Source organism: Marmota monax, unplaced genomic scaffold (assembly GCF_021218885.2).
Source record: "Marmota monax isolate L192 unplaced genomic scaffold, Marmota_monax_Labrador192_F-V1.1 WCK01_AAM20220418_F8-fsc00021, whole genome shotgun sequence".
Classification (NCBI taxonomy): Eukaryota; Metazoa; Chordata; class Mammalia; order Rodentia; family Sciuridae; genus Marmota; species Marmota monax.
In genome coordinates this window covers 19,700,128-19,716,847 of record NW_026695228.1, presented here as the reverse complement: position 1 = coordinate 19,716,847, position 16,720 = coordinate 19,700,128, and the positions used below count along the sequence as shown (strand labels likewise).

Below are 16,720 nucleotides of genomic sequence, written 5' to 3'. Positions count from 1 at the left end.
CACCAGGAACATAGGTCTCTAGTCTGAGTGCTCCTATGGCCATGTCTACTAGCCACCATACTAATTCCTAAGCAGCCCCCTCATACCAGGAAGAGAAATTTCATCTCCCCAGGAAGTTCTTTGTGCGTCTAGAACATTCTTCTCTAAAGCATTCCTGGCACTGACAGAAGGAAATCCCCATTGGGCCTTACTCAGGTCCCTCATTCATAAAATTGATTTCTCTCTTGCCATGTAGTTCTCCTTGGACCCAAAGCCCAGGTGACAAGGGGAAACTTTTTTTTTTTTTTTTTGGTACTACAGATTGAACTCAGGGGCACTCAACCACTGAGCCACACCCCCAGCCCTATTTTGTATTTTATTTAGAGACAGGGTCTCACTGAGTTGCTTAGGGCCCCACCTTTGCTGAAACTGGCTTTGAACTTGTGATCCTCCTGTCTCAGCTTCCTGAGCCTCTGGGATTACAGGCATGTGCCACCACACCCAGCTGATATTTTCTTTTAAAGAATTATCCATCAAGTCTTGGGTGTGTCCCAGATAGCCATTTGTCACACCTGGGTTTGCCTAGGCTGTGGGAACACCCACATGCATTGTCTGCAGAGTTTAGGGACAGAATGGGTTTTGCATCCCAAGAGATACCACAACATCTATGTGACCCTGTGACAGGATTCATGGCCCACAGTAGGGTCACATCATTTCTTCTTCTTTTTTTTTTTTTTAATAAGTGTCTTTTATTTATTTTTTTAGAGAGAGAGAGAATTATTTATTTATTTTAGTTTTCAGTGGACACAACATCTTTGTTTGTATGTGGTGCTGAGGATCGAACTCCGGGCCTCAGGCATGCCAGGCGAGCACACTACCACTTGAGCCACATCCCCAGCCCCAGTCACATCACTTCTTGCTAGAATATTCTGACCTCTATGGCTTATCTTAGTTCTTCACAGCCAGTGAGGACCATGAGTGTGAACACGCTCCCATTCCTTCCCTCAAAAAGGGACACCTGATCTTAACTCCTACTTCTGGCCATTCGAGGAACCAAGCATCTGGCTCCATGTCCTCATGCAACATGATAAGCATCTGTGATGGATGGAAAAGGAATTTAGATCTCACAAGAGTTGTAGGCACCTATCATCAGTTCAAGATAACACTTTTTACTTTTTCAGTCCTGGGGATGGAAACCAGGCTTCTACCAAGCACTGTATCATAAAGCCACACCCCCAGATCTAAAGAAGACTCTTTTATTCCCCCCCCAGAGGTATTGAGGAACCAATTCAAAGTGTGTATGCTAGTGCCCTACCACCGAGGTGCATCCCCAGCCTTCTAGAATTTTTATTTATTTTTGAACCCAGGGCATTTTATTACTGAGCTACATCCCAGTCCTTTTCATATTTTATTTTGAGACAGGGTCTCACCAAGATGCTCAGAGATTTGCCAAGTTGGCAAGGCTGGCCTTGAACTTGCAAGCCTCCTGCTTCAGCTTACTGAGTTGTTGGGATTATGGGTATGCACCTCCATGTCCAGCCCCAAAGAATTTTATTTTATTTTTTGGTGGTGCTGGGGATTGAACCCAGGGCTTTGTGCATGAGAGGCAAGCACTCTACCAACTGAGCTGTATCCTCAGCCCCTCCACAGAGAACTTCTGAAGCATGTTCATCCATTTCTCTCAAGCCATGAAAGACTCTGAGCTTCACATTTGACCAGTTCCTTAAAAGGCACCAAACCATGCATTCTTTCCTTCTTCTTCTTTTTTTAAATATTTATTTTTTAGTTGTAGGTGGACACAATATCTTTATTTTAACGTGGTGCTGAGGATGGAACCCAGTGCCTCACGCGTGCTAGGCATGCACTCTACCGCTGAGCCACAACCCCAGCCCCTCCTCCTCCTCCTCCTCCTCCTCCTCCTCCTCCTCCTCCTCCTCCTCCTCCTCCTCCTCCTTCTTCTCCTCCTCCTTCTCCTTCTCCTTCTCCTTCTCCTTCTCCCTCTCCCTCTCCCTCTCCCTCTCCCTCTCCCTCTCCTTCTTCTTAAATATATTTTTAGTTGTAGTTGGACACAATACCTTTATTTTATTTTACTTTTTTATGTGGTGCTAAGGATTGAACCCAGCGCCTAGCACGTACTAGGCACTAGGCGAGTGCTCTATCACTGAGCCCCCGCCCCAGCCCCAAACCATGCATTATTAAGAGGATTATTCAAACCCAGACCTACTTCAGAACATGGAAGATACTGTGACACTCTGGAATGTATTTATACTAAAAGTATTCATGATTCATTTGACATTCAAATCTAACTGGGCTCTTTGCCTGGTGATGGACCCCTGTAATCCCAGGGACTGAGGAAACTGAGGCAGGAGGATCACAAGTTAGAAGCCAGCTTCAGCAACTTCGTAAGTCCCTGTTTCAAAATGTAAAGAAAAAAAAAAGGCTGGGGTTGTGGCTCAGAGGTAGAGCACTTGCCTAGCATGTGTGAGGCACTGGGTTCGATTTTCAGCACCACATATAAATAAGTAAAATAAAGGTCCTTTAACAACTTAAAAAATATTTAAAAAAATAAACTGGGTATGGTGGTACACACCTGTAATCCCAACAACTTGAGAGCTAAAGCAGGAGGGTCCCAAGTTCAAGGCCAGCCTCAGTAATTTAGCAACAACCTAAGTTAAGTGAGACCTGTCTCAAAATAATAAATGAAAAGGTCTGATGATATTGCTCAGGGTTAAGTGCCACCATGTTCAATCTCCATTCCCCCCACCTAAAATTAATTCATTAAAAAATAAAACATAAATAAGTGGTATAGAGCTGCTGGGTTCAATCCCCAATACCAACAAACAAAACAAAAACCCAAATGTAATTGTGCATCTCATTTTTTCATTTGCTAAACCTACACACTCTAGATATTTAATGAAATCTTTTTTTTTTTTAATAGTACTGGGGATGGAACCCAGAGGCTACCTTTGAGCTACATTCCTAGCCCTTTTTATTTTATTTTACATTTTTATTTTGAGACAAAGCCTTGCCAAATTGCCTAGGCTGACGTGGAATCTGCAATCCTCCCTCAGCCTGGGAGTTGCTGGGATTACAGGCATATGCTACTACGTGTAGCTATTTTTGGTTTTTAGTTTGTTTTTTTTGAGACTCATATGTTCACTGAGTTGCCCACTTAGTTGCCTGGGCTCAAGTGATCTATTGCCTCAGTCTTTCTAATAGCTGGGTCAATGACATCTTTGGATAAAGGAATGGAGGAATGAAATAAGAGAGCTGGAAAATTACTGAGACCAAACAAAAAATTTAGGCTGGGAATGTGGCTTAGCTTAGCAAGTGCAAGGCCCTGGATTCTATTCCCAGCATGATACACACACACACACACACACACACACACCAAACAAGGAATTTTATTGATGGGAATCACAGCTCACAGTGCTTTCTTCTTACTTAAACACTCCCAGACCTGTATGGGCCTCTCTCTAGCTCAAGTTGATCCTGCCTGAGGACTGTGGCACAGGCTGATCCCTTCCCACTGGAAGGCTAATTGCCAAGCTGATTCCTCTTTAAAATTCAAATCTTTCCTCAAATATACCTGTTCCTGAGCTCCAGCCCCCTGCCCCAGTCAGACACCTCCCTAGTCATTGTGTCCTATACTATATTAGTCTGTTTTTGCATTACTATAACAAAATACCTGAAGTTGGGGAACTTTATAAGAAAAATAAATTTATTGTGGCCTACCTCCTGGAGATCCAAGGTTGAAATCTTATATTTGTTGATGGCTTTCTCTCTTTTCTTTCCCCCCATCCCTCTCCCCACCTCCAACTTTCTTTCAAATCAAACCCAGGGGCTCACATATATATTAGGCAAAAACTCTACCACTGAGTTACACCCCTAGCCCATACTTAAACTTTTACTTTTCTATAGAGTTTTGCTAAATTGCCCAGAATGGCCTTGAATTTGCAATCCTTCTGCCCCAGCCTCCCACCTTGCCTGGCTATTGATGGCCCTGCTGGCAAAGTCCTGAGGTGGCCCAGGGCATCACATGTAGAAAGACAGGAGTATGTGAGTATGTGTATGTCCTAGTTTCTATGCCTTTATTTTCTTTTTTTAAATGGTGCTGGAAATTAAACCCAGGGCCTCACACCTAACAATCTTCAATCATGAGAGTTCACCCCTGATGGCCTTATGTTATTCTTATCACATCTCAAAGTTCTCATCTCCAAACAGTCATAGTCTGATTAAGTTTCCATTCTCTTCATATCTTACAGTGGGGGCTAAGTTTCAACACATGAACCCTTGGGGGACATTTTAGTCACATCCAAATGATAGCACATACTCATTATTTTATCTTCCCTTCCCCTCTCCCTACCTCCCCCATCTTTTCTGTCTCATTGTTTGATTTGTTTGGTAGTACGGATTGAACCCAGAGGCACTTTACTACTGAGCTACATCCCCATTTCATTTTGAGACAGGGTCTTATTAAATTGCTGTGGTTGACCTTGAACTTGAGATCCTCCTGCCTCAGCCTCCTGAGTTGCTGGGATGACAGAAATGCATCACAGTGTGCAGCACTTTTTTTTTTTTTTTGTGGTGCTGGGGATTGAACCCATGCTGACTGGATGGTTTTGTGCATGCAAGGCAAGCACTCTACCAACTGAGCTGTATCCCCAGCCCCACACAGCCCATTTTTAATTTTTTTAAATTTTATTTTGAGACAGGGTCTTGGTAAGTTGTCTAGGTTGGCCTTGAGCTTATGATAAAATAGTACCTCCCTAAAAGGGACATGAAGAGATGTAAAGTGTTGGTGGCTGCCTGGGGCTTATGAGGACTGAAGACCTGAGGGTCTGGGTAAGAGAAAGACATCTTTTCCTTTGTCCTTTTGCCCTCTGTTCTATCCCACAGTGCCTGGCCTAGTTAGAGCTTGTTAAATATTTGTGGAATAACTTATCCCACTAATACACCAATGAATGAGTGAACTCTTGAAAAGTTACTCATCCAAAAGAAGAAAATAAGGGTTGGGGTGTGTCTCAGTGGTAGCAGGCCCTGGGTTTGATTCCTGGCACTGCACCAAAACCAAAACAAAATAAGAACCATCAATTACTCTCTTTCCTTACAGACCACCTGGCTGGCTACCCTGCCACCAGCCCAGTGCTAACCAGCCCCTCTAGGAGGGTATAGGAGTCGGGTAATCCATGCTGACTGGATGGGTTTTTGTAAGTTTGAAGGAAAGTCTCTCCCAGTTTTCTTGCCTGTGTTTTTAGGAACAATCCCTGAGAAAATTCTCATAAAGAAGACCAGAGCCCTGGTTAGCAGAGGGTGTGTCAGAGGCCATGCAGCAGGAAGGACAGCCTGGACCTGTCTTGTCCAAAGCCAAAGGCAGAGAGTCATGATGGCTGCTTCTCAGAGCCTGGCCTGGAAGTCTCAACATGGAAGCTGGGAAGTCTGGCACTGATGAGGAAATGTCCCTCACTGAGGCACACATGTGACTCACAGGACACGGCGTATGAATATCCAGAGCTCCATGGAGACTTCCAAATTCTACTCAAGAGACAGGTGCACAAATCCTGGATCCCTTCACTGCCTGTTGACATTTTTTAGCAACCTCAAAAGGGCTGCAAGTCTCTGTAGCCTTCAGGAAAGCATGTTGTCTAAGAGACCAACTTGGCTTTCCACTGTTAGCTTGCTCAAGCCACACCCTCTCTGGGCTCTGTACTGTGAGGTGTCGAAGATAGAGTGACTGATTCATTTCTTTTTTTCTTCTGTAGTGCTAGTATGGATCCCAGGGCTTCATACACGCTAGACAAGTGCCCTACTTCTGAGACACACTCCCAGCCCCAAGGGACCCTCATTCCTCAGACCTCATCCCAGGATCAAGTGAGCAGCTGTGCCTGTGCCACTGGATTTCAGTTTTTGTTGTTGTTGTTGTTGTTTTCTTTTTGCACTGCTGGGATGGAAACCAGGGTCTCTCTCATGTTAAACATATGTTCTACCACTAAGTCACAAACCTAGCCCAAATTTCTGATTTTTTTCTTTTCTTCCTTCCTTCCTTCCTTCCTCCCTCCCTCCCTTCCCCCTCCCTCCCTTCCTTCCTTCCTTCTTTTCTTTTTGGTACTGGGGATTGAACTCAGGGCTACTCAACCACTGAGCCTCATCCGCAGACCTATTTTATATTTTAATGAGAGCCAGGGCCTCACTGAGTTGCTTAGCACCTCGCCATTGCTGAGACTGGCTTTGAACTTGTGATTCTCCTGTCTCAGCCCTGCCCACTCCCCCCCAGCCGCTGGGATTACAGGCATGGGCCACCATGCCTGCCTCAAATTTCTGATTTCTTAACTTCCTCTTGGTTCTGACATTCTCTGTCATAGGACTTCCTCTATGAATGGGGGTCCTAGAGGAAATAAGCAGGTATTCAGAAAATGTAAAGATTCTAAGCACTTATTGTTTAAATATTATTTACAGTGTATATATTAAGTGTTTATGTATATTTACTATGTGTTTATTGAAGAATGTAATTCTGGTGGGGATGGTGACACACACCTTTAACCCCAGGGACTCCAAAGGCTAAGGCAGGAGGATGGGCAACTTACTCCAGAGTAAGTTGTTGAAGGACAGCCTGGGCAATTTAGCACGATCTTGTCTAAAAAAAAAAAAAAAAAAAAATTAGTCAGGCACATGCCTGTAATCCCAGCAGCTCAGGAGTCTAAGACAGGAGGATTGCAAGTTCAAAGCCAGCCTCAGCAAAAGTGAGATGCTAAGCAACTCAGTGAAACCCTATCTCTAAAGAAAATACAAAATAGAGCTGGGGATGTGGCTCAGTGGTTGAGTGCCCCTGAGTTCAATCCATGGTATCAAAAATAAATAAAAATAAATAAATAAATAAATAAATAATTGTCTCTGTGGTGCAATGGAGAGTGCATTGGACTTCCTGATGAGGCCATTCAAAAAATTATAATAATAAAATAACAAGGGTGGGAATGTAGCTTGGTGGTGAAATGCCCCTGGGTTCAATCCCTAGTACTTAAAAAAGAAAGGAAGAAGGAAGGAAGAACTAAGCCTAACCACTTTGTGTGCTGCATTAATATAAAGCACACACACAAAAGAATATTATAAACAAAAAATATTAGTCACCAACATATTCTCAGCCCCCCACAGGAAGTGGAAAACTCAATCAGACCTGGAGATTTTTTCTTTCTTTCTTTTTTTGTTTCCTGGTACTAGGGATTGAATCCAGGGCCTCACTGATGCCAGGCAAGTGCTCTACAACTGAGCTACATCCCCAGCTACATCTAGATCTAATTTGACACAGCCAGGACTAGGGGAAGGTGTAAGCAAGTGCAAAGATCTCTGGATTTCAGAACCAGGTTCTGGTTTTATTCTGAGACCCTGGCCAAAAATCAAAAGCCCTGAGCCTCAAGGGTCTCCTCTTTAGAATGGGATTACATCCCTCTACCTCATGCAACAGCTGACAGAAGTAAACCGAGAAAGGGAGGCAGAAGCTGGCCTAGCCAAAGGAACATGGGGAGCTATTTTCAAAACACAAAACATGAACCATGACCTACTAAAGGTGGGTTCCAATCAAGAACTATGTAATGTTTTGAACAAACAACAATAAAAAATTTTAAAAAATAAATAAATAAATAAATTATTTTATAATCACACACAAAAAAATAATAAAGGTGGGTTCCTTGGGACTTTTTCTATTTTTCTTTCTTTTTTTTTTTTTAATTTTAGTTGTTGATGGACCTTTATATTATTTATTTATATGCAATGTTGAGAATCAAACCCAGGGCTTCACATACACCAGGCAAGCACTCTACCACTGAGCCACAACCCTAGCCTTCCTTGGGGTTTTAATGTGTGTGCTTAGAAAATAAAGAAAACAGGGGCTGGGGATGTGGCTCAAGCGGTAGCGCGCTCACCTGGCATGCGTGCGGCCCAGGTTCGATCCTCAGCACCACATACAAACAAAGATGTTGTGTCCGCCGATAACTAAAAAATAAATATTAAAAAAAAAAAGAAAACAGAGAAATATAGAGTGTGTGCTTAGTATGTATAAGGCCCTGGGTTTAATATCCAGGACCAAAAAAAAAAAAAAAGAAATGAAAATGTAAACAGATCAGATGGCCAAGGGAGCTTGCATAGGGATGGGTTGGAGCATAACTCAGTGGTAGAGCATGGGCTTAGAAAACACAGGGCCCTAGTTAGATTCCCAACACCAGGGGGAAAAATACTTTTTTGTTGTTGTTGTTGTTTTCTAATTTTTAATTTTTTCCTTTGGCACTGGGGATTGATCCTAGGGGTGCTTTACCACTGAGCTACATCCCCAGGCTTTTCAATTTTTATTTTGAGACAGAGTCTCACAAAGTTGCTGAGGCTGGCTTCCAACCTGCAATCCTCTTGCCTCAATCTCCCCAGCCACTAGGATTACAGGCCTGCACTACTGAGCCTGGCTCTAACACTGGTGGCACTGGTTTACTTCCTCCTTTCTGCACATAGAGGGGAAAGATGAATTCCCCCCACCCCTGCCCCCAGGTACCAGGGATTAAATACAGGGGCGCTTAACCCCTGAGCCACATCCCCAGCCCTTTGTTGTTGTTTTTTTGTTGTTGTTGTTTGTTTGTTTTTTGGTAGTGGTGCTGGGGATTGAACCTAGGGCCTTTTACATGTGAGGCAAGCACTCTACCAACTGAGCTATATCCCCACCCCAGCCTGTTGTTTTTTTAACTTTAAATTTTGAGACAGGGTCTCACTTAGTTGCTTAGGACCTTGGTAAATTGCTAAGGCTGGCTTTAAATTTGTGATCCTCCTGCCTCAGCCTCTCTAGCTGCTGGGATTATAGGCATGTGCCACTGTACTTGATAATGCTTTTAATTAGTGATTAAGGCTTATCACTAATCCCACTTAATTATGTCAATCAGAACCAGGTAAGATTTGCTTCTAGGTTTTCAACCTACAGATCCAAAAATCTTGACTGAAAGATCTCCTGAACTCCATCTGGACTCAATTCCAGATTTTCTAGCCAACCAACATCAATAAAATTACACTCAGTTCTCCACCCCTGGGTAATGTAGGTGCCACCTGACTTTCCCTGGGGAAGCAGCAGGATTACTTCGGTCAATACATTGGTTTGGTTATGTCTGTTTCTCTGGGGAGAATAGAAGGTGACTTCTCACTATTCTATCCCAGTTCCAACAGACCTACCAAAAAATAAAGATTTTCATACATTAGGAACTTACATATGTGAACCTCAAAATGTTTGGCAAATTCAAATGGATTATGCTGTCCAAGAATCTTAGGAAGCATGATAGAGGGGCACTTTGCTGTGTCTGTGGACTGTTCCTGTTGATGAGGGACACTGGAGAACTTTAAATTCTTTCTTAGTACCCTTCCCATTGGTCTTAAGCAGTTGTCATTCTTCATTGCCAATGGGTACTACTTCCTTGGTCCAAGGATGTCTTGAAGGAGATCAATAAGAAGTCTTGCAAGCTGGCACCCACCGGGCCTTCATTTTTTTTTTTTTTTTTTAACCACTGAGGCGCCACCTCCCTTACTGCCTGTGGAGTGGCCTGGCTCAGTTCCCATTTCCCTATTTGGATGTGAATGTCACTTAGCCAGTTTGCCCACATGATTTCCCAGACCCAGGAAGGGACACGCCTTGGTGCAAAGATGCAATCGCTGCTACCACCATGGAAAGGAAAGCACGTCCTTGGTATAGTCTTGTGCCTCTCCCCCCCCTCCCCCGCCCCCACCCCCCCACCCCTTAGGTCAGAAGCAGTGGCTATGTCATCCATTTTTAAAAAATATTCTTTTTTGTTGTTGATAGAACTTTATTTTTATTTATATGTGGTGTTGAGACTCGAACCCAGTGCCTCACGCATGCTAGGCAAGCACTCCACCACTAAGCTACAACCCCAGCTCTGTTATCCATTTTTCTGTGGCATTTCATTCTCTCTGACAAAATTCCTTTAGCTTTGGGTTGATGATTTTCCAGCCAAATGGGTTTTTTGTGTGTGTTTGAGCTGGAAATTGAACTTAGGGCCTCACAGGTGTTAAGCATGCACTTTACCACTAAGTAACACACTAGCCAAGATTGCTTGTGCTTACAATTTCAGGCTATATGGATATCCCTACATCTAACTACTATCTCTACTTTGGGGAATGTCTTTTTCCAGAAAACCAAAGAAACTCTGTGCATTCTTAAGATAAAAAGGTGAGATTTAATAACAGGTCCTGACATTTCCAGGGGTCAGTGAGCAAACTGCATGGGGTGTATCCCTGAAATAACCTCACTGTATTTGCAAGCTCCCACTGACAAAGTTATTGTGGATGGACTTGACCCTACCAGGGTCCCCACTTGCCCTTTGTTCTGAAGTCTGGGGACTCCATTAAATATTAAAACTGTACCCAGAATCTCCATTCAAAGAAACACTTTCTAAAATTGTTCTGAGAGAAAGAAGCAGCTCAGGGAACTTTTAACTTTTTTCTTTATTTTTTTGTTTCTTATTCTGGGCAGTGCCAGGAATGAAACCCAGGATCATGAGCATGCTAGGCAAGCGTTGTACCATTGAGCTACATCCCCATCTCAAGGCTCAGGGCATTTTAGGTTCTTGTCGTTCTTCTTCTTCTTCTTTTTTTTTTTTAATATTTATTTTTTAGTTGTAGTTGAACACAATACCTTTATTTTATTATTTTTATGTGGTATGCACATGCTAGGCAAGCGCTCTATTGCTGAGCCACAACCCCAGCCCTTGTTCTTTTTTCTTTTTGGAGGGGAGATTGAACCTAAGGCTTGGTGTATGTTGGACAAACTTCACTTAGCTACAGCCTCAGCCCTTGTAAAATTTTATTTTGAGACAGGGTCTCCCAGGCTAAGTTGTCCTTGAACTTGGGATCCTTTTGCTTCTCCTCCTGAGTAGTAGCTGGGATTACAGGCATGCAGCACCATGTTTAACTGAAAAAAAAAAAATATATATATATATATATATATATGAAGTAGTTGGACACAATAACTTTATTTTATTTATTTTATAAAAAATAAATTTCCCTTCAGGAAACTGAAGGGACCATCAAGAGGGGTCAGATTCAGGAAGGGCCACATATTTGTTGGGAAAGAGTGGAGGACTGCACAAGGAGAGCCTTGCACGTGCTAGGCGAGCGCTCTACCACTGAGCCACAACCCCAGCCCCTGAATTTTAGATTCTTAATATGGCTTTACTCTGCATAAAGATTAAAGGACACAGGACCAGCCTTCCCCACACCTTTTCTGTACATGGGCTAAGTTTGAGATTTAGACAATGCAAGCTTAGGATTCATCCATAAAATAGCAGTAAGATAGGAATCAGTCACGACTGTCCTCTGTGTCTCTAGGTTTCTCATGTATAAAATGATGGGGCTGGACAACAGGCTGCTCTTTGATCCCAGTTTGGTTCAACAACTATAAAGAAGTTAAGTGCAAAGCACTGAGGGATTACTTAAATGAACAAGGCTGGTTTCCTATACTAGGAAGGCTTCCTATTAGTGCCTGGAATAAAATGAAAAGTTTCTGAGCCCTACTGTGTAGCATGCACAGTGCAAATCACTTTCAGCTCACAATCCTCAGCAACCTTTTGAGACTAGTGTTCTCTTATATGATGAGGAAAATAACTGGCCTTTCAGGGAGTGGCAGGCATGGGTTCGACCCCAGCTCTGCCAGCCACCAAAGTCCAAGTGTTTATCGTCCACTCTGCCTACCTCAGATACTTGCAGAATGTGGTAAGTGCTACAAGTAGAGGTGCCAACAAGGTGCTCTGAGAACATGTTGTCTTCATGTTTACAATGGCTTCTTTCCCTAGCCAGGACTCTTGTCAGCCTTGGCAGTTGGGACTGAGCTCACTCAGGGTGTCAGTCCCCACAGGACTCCCTGCCAACCACCCATCATTGTGACTCTCTGAATGTATTCTTTACTTTTCTTCCAGGAATGTCAGCCCACTTGTAACAATAACAATCACCCTTTCAACATGGTCACACTGTTTCATCGTTTACAAAGCAATTTCACATCCATTATCTCATTTAATCACTTCCTCCTCTACATTCCTACAGCATTTTCTTTGCATATCTTTAGTATAACATTCTGTCTTCTGTAACAGGCCCATTTCCCTTTATTGGATTCATCTTAGCTCACAAGTCCCATCATATAATTCAAGTATCTCTGCACCTTGCACACTTCTATGAACAAAGCAGGGGTGATAAAAATTCACCATACTGCATCCTCACAGTGTTGGGGTCTGTCTCAGTGCTGCTTCCTTCATTACTTTGATTCAATGCACATTTGAATCATTTGGTTGCCTAAAGAGGGCAAAGGTGAGGGACTCTGTGGCTCAGTGGTAGAGTGTTTGCCTAGCATGTGTGAGGCACTGGGTTCAATTCTCAGCACCACATATAAATAAAGAAAATAATAAAGGTCCATTGACAACTAAAAAATATTTTTAAAAATAGGGCAAAGATGAGTCCTTTGGGGGAAAGTGAGGTAAGAATTGTAAAACTGGAGGAAGATGGGTGAAGGCTTCTGACCCTTCATAGACCACAGTATATGCTACAGCACAAATGCTATTTGCAGTTTGGGGTGACAGATTAATTTTACATGGGGGTGGGTAGGAAGCAGGAATGCTTGCAAGGGCCCTTCCCAGCAGAAGGAAACTGAAGGGACCAACATGGGTCAGATTCAGGAAGGGCCACATATTTGTCTCTTGGGAAAGAGTTGGAGGACTGCACAAGGAGAAAAAAAAAGAAAGCAAGCAAAAAAGAAAAAAAGAAAAAAAAAAGAAAAAGAAAAAAAAAAAGCCTGATAAGTGACTCAGGCCTGTAATCCCAGTTACTGGGAAAGCTCAGACAGGAGGATCACAAGTTCAAGGCTAGCCTGTGCAACTTTGAGACCAGGGGAAGAGTGCTTGCCTAGCATGCCTGAGGCCCTGGGTACCATCCCCCTTAAAAAACAACCCTCTCAAACAAAACAAAACCAAACCGGGGGAAGGGCTATTTGGGCAGCTTTTCCAAAAAGGAGGAATAACTCCCCATAATATTCCAGGGGAGAGGAATCAGACGGTGGCAGTTCTCAGGAAAAAGAGCTCCCTTCCCACAACACTCAAAAAAAGTGCAAGGAGTACAACTCCCTGGCATTTCTTTAATAAAGACTGGGAGGGGGCACCAATTTCCTACAGTCCTTTTCTGGGGAAAGGCAAGGGTGCTTGAAGCTTAAATAAAAACACTTTATATCTTCAGAGATGATGGCTGGAGTGGGCCCACAGCATCACCCACTTTTCTTCAGTGGTGGGACAGAGCAGTGGCCTCCAACAGTGCTCAAAGAGGCAGAGGTGGCTCCCCAGACGTCGTCGGGAAAGGCAGTGGGCCTCAAATTCCTTTAATTAAGAGGGCTGGAATCCTGAGCCCCCAGGTTTCAGAAACGAGAGTCGGGAGTCCTAAATCTACAAAGTCATCCTTAGCCTGGAAACTCTCTACAGAAAAGCGAGCAGAGCAAGAATCCCCACAACTCTTTTAGAAAAGGGCCAGGGGAGAGATTTCTGATGATTCTCCTCGGAACGTGGGCCAGGGAAAGAATCCCGCGATTCTCCTCAGAACGAGGCCAAAGGCAAGAATCTCCAACATTCTCCTCAGAACAAGGTCGAAGCCACAACTCCAGAGAGAAAAGAGCGCAGGGGCAAAGAAGCCCCGCAGGGACAAGGCCCAGCCACGACTCGCCCAGAGACTCCTCAGAGGCGCCTCCCGCGGCCCCGCCCGCTGCCCGGCGCAACTGCCCCACGCCCGCCCGGCCCTGGCCGCCTCCGGTGCATTGTGGGTGGGGCGCCCCTGCTGAGCACTGCGGGGAACCCCCTGCCCAGCCAGTTGCCGGCCGCCGGGCGGCCCAGGCAAACCACCCTCCGGGGTCCAAGCGAGCCGGCCACGAATTGACGCGTCCCCCAGGCCCCACCCCTCATGGCATTCCCGCCCCGAAGTTGAAGTCCTGCCTTCGAAGGACCCTGAGTGGCCTGGTAGCCCGCTCCACTCTCCCATTGGCAGTTTTTCTGTCAGTCATTATGTCCCACCCACTAGGGCCCGCCCCAGCCACCGGCGCGATCCCGAGGGCCAGCCGGCCCACGCGCTCATTGGTCACAGCGTGCTGTCCGTCGTGAGACTGGCCACACCCTCCGTGGGGTGCGGATCCTAGGAGCTCCGGCCAGACCTCATTGGCCTGCGGCGCCGCCACTCGGCTAGACGCGCCTCAACCCGGAAGTGTGAGAGGCGAAATCTGCCTAGCAACCGGGGAAGCCGGGCTGTGAAGCGGGCAATTTCAGTGTGAGACCGAGCGGCGAGACCGAGCGGCGGCTCCGAGCGTGGCGCGGCAGCTCCTCCCGCCCGGGGTCAGCGCCCCGGCGCGCGCACGCGCACCCCGCTGCCCAAACGCGCCCCGCGCCGCCCGCGCAGTCGGTCGGTCGGTCGTCGGTCGTCCTGTCGTTGCCGTCGCCGCCGTAGGCGCCACCTGAGGGAGCCGCAGCCGTGGGACGTGACTGGACCCGACCCGACCGCGCTGCCCGTGGCCGTCCCGGGCTCCAGCCGCCCTCGACAGGGACGTCGAGCAACTTCGGTGAGTGCGGGGCTGGCGCCGCTGGTGGGGGTCCGTGGCTTCCGGTGCCCCGCGTTCCTCTGGGGCTTCCGCTTCTCCCCGGCACCACGTTCGCCGAGTGGACCCGGTTCTCTGAGGGTCCTCCGCCTTTCTGAGGTGTGTCCCATTCTCCTGGGGACTCCTGCGTCTCTAGGGAACCCCTACCTTTCTTTAGGACCCATGCCTCTGAGGGAAACAGCACCTTTTCTAAAGTCCCGTCCACTTTTCTGAGGGTCCACCTTTCCTCAGGACCCCGGTCTGTTTGAGGACCCCCTTCTCCATGCCTCTGAGGGGAGCCCCATCTGAGGGACACTCCACCTTTTTGAGGGACTGCTTGGTTCTCTGAAGGGCCTCCACCCCCTTTTCTGAGGGTCTCTGGCCTCTCTGAGACCCTCTCCCCACTTCTTTAAGGAGACCCTTGCTATTATGGGAAGACATTGTCTGAGGGGCCTCAGAAAGTAAAGGGGTCCCTAGGTATCCCCTGCTTCCATGATGGGGGCCTCCTTCTCTAAGGAGACGTTCCTTCTCTCTGAGGGGACCCTCCTTCTTTGGGGATGTCCACCTCTCTAAGGACATCACCCTGCCTCTATAGGGAACCCCCCACATTCTCTGAGGGGGTCCCTGCTTCTCTGAGCTATTGTTCCACTTTTTTGATGAGTCCCCTTCGTCCCCTACCTTTCTGAGATACTTTCCCTGCTTTTCTGGCCCCACTTCTTTGAGCAACTTTCTCCTCCCAAGTTTCCTCAGCTAATCTGGACTGTTCCTGCTTTCTGCAGAGTCCTTTCTGGAGGTGTTCCCCAGAAAGGAGTTATCACCAATTTGATGAAACCCTTATGTTTTTTGATGAGTTCCTTCACTTCCTGGTGTGTGCGGGGTACTATGAGATGTCCATACTTCTGACTGGATCCTTATTTCTCTGAGGTATACCCCCAACTTTCAAAGTATTTCTCTTTCTTTTGAGCCGTCTACTAATCTGTGCATGCTGCAATTTTCTGAGGGATTCTAAAGATTCTTCCCCCCATATGAGATGTCCCACTCCTATGGGTCCTGCCCATCTCTGAAATATGCCTCCACTTTTCCAAGATACTCTATTCTTTTTTTTTTTAATTCACTTTTTAGTTGTAGGTGGACACAGTATATTTATTTTATTTTTATGTGGTACTGAGGATGGAACCCAGTGCCTCATATGCGCTAGGTGAGTGCTCTACCACTGAGCCACAACCCCAGCCCCTCCAAGATACTTTATTCTTGCGGGGAGACACTGTGGATCATTTCATTTCTCTGAGAGGTTCCCTTGCATTTGAAGGGTTCCATTCTCACTTGCCTAAAGGTATCCCCCCCCTTTCTTGAGCCTTATTTCCTGATTCTCTAAGGAGAAACTCTCCCTTCATTTATCCTTGGAGTCCCCAACTTCGAGGTTCCCCTGTTTCTATTTGTGGCACCATTTCTTTATTGTGGAGGGAGAGACCAGAAATGTCCCTCCACCTCCTTTTCATTCTTTCTTCTAGGCAGGGGGTTTTCTCTGGACTTTTATCTCACCTTTCATTGGCCTGGAGGATTTTGTGACTGGAGGGGAAGTTGGAAGACTTAGAGGCAAAAAATAAAAAACACCCCTTTGTTTTCTCTTGTCCTTCTTAAGACTTGCAGGACTTGGGAGTTGGGGATTGTTGCTAGATGACCACCTTGGTTACTTCATTTTCCAGCCCTGGGGCTACCACAGGCCAGTGTAAGGCCAGTCTGGAGACCAAAGGGACAGAGTGGAGACATTGTCTCTCCATTATCACATTGTCAAGCTGTGGAACCAACCTACTTCCTGTCCTGTCCCTCAGTACTCCCTTTGCATAGTGTAACTCACCTTCCCCCGCCCTCCCGCCCCCTACAAAAAAAGGAGAAGAAAATTCTCCTTTGGGTCTTTCTGCTGCATTTTCTCTCCCTGAGCCTTCTGATTCACCCCTTGATCAATAAAAGATCTGTTGTGCCCCTGGTTTGAAAGGCAGGGCAAGAGGCAGGAAGTGGGTCACATTAGATCCAGAAAGAGTGAAAGAGAGGCAGGGGACAGAATTTGACTACATTGCCCTAAGTTTTAGGTAACTTCAGCCTGGCCCAAAG

General features: G+C 45.8%; 1 protein-coding gene across 6 annotated transcripts in view; it reads left to right on the top strand.

Moving 5' to 3' along the window:
• Positions 1 to 14,432: 14,432 nt before the first annotated feature.
• Gatad2a (GATA zinc finger domain containing 2A) overlaps positions 14,433 to 16,720 on the top strand; it is a 110,486-nt gene continuing 108,198 nt past the window's right edge. For all 6 annotated transcript variants that reach the window (XM_046436807.1, XM_046436803.1, XM_046436799.1 and 3 more), the window contains exon 1: positions 14,433 to 14,593. The gene's annotated coding sequence lies outside the window, so the exon portion shown is untranslated. The remainder of the gene's footprint in view (positions 14,594 to 16,720) is intronic.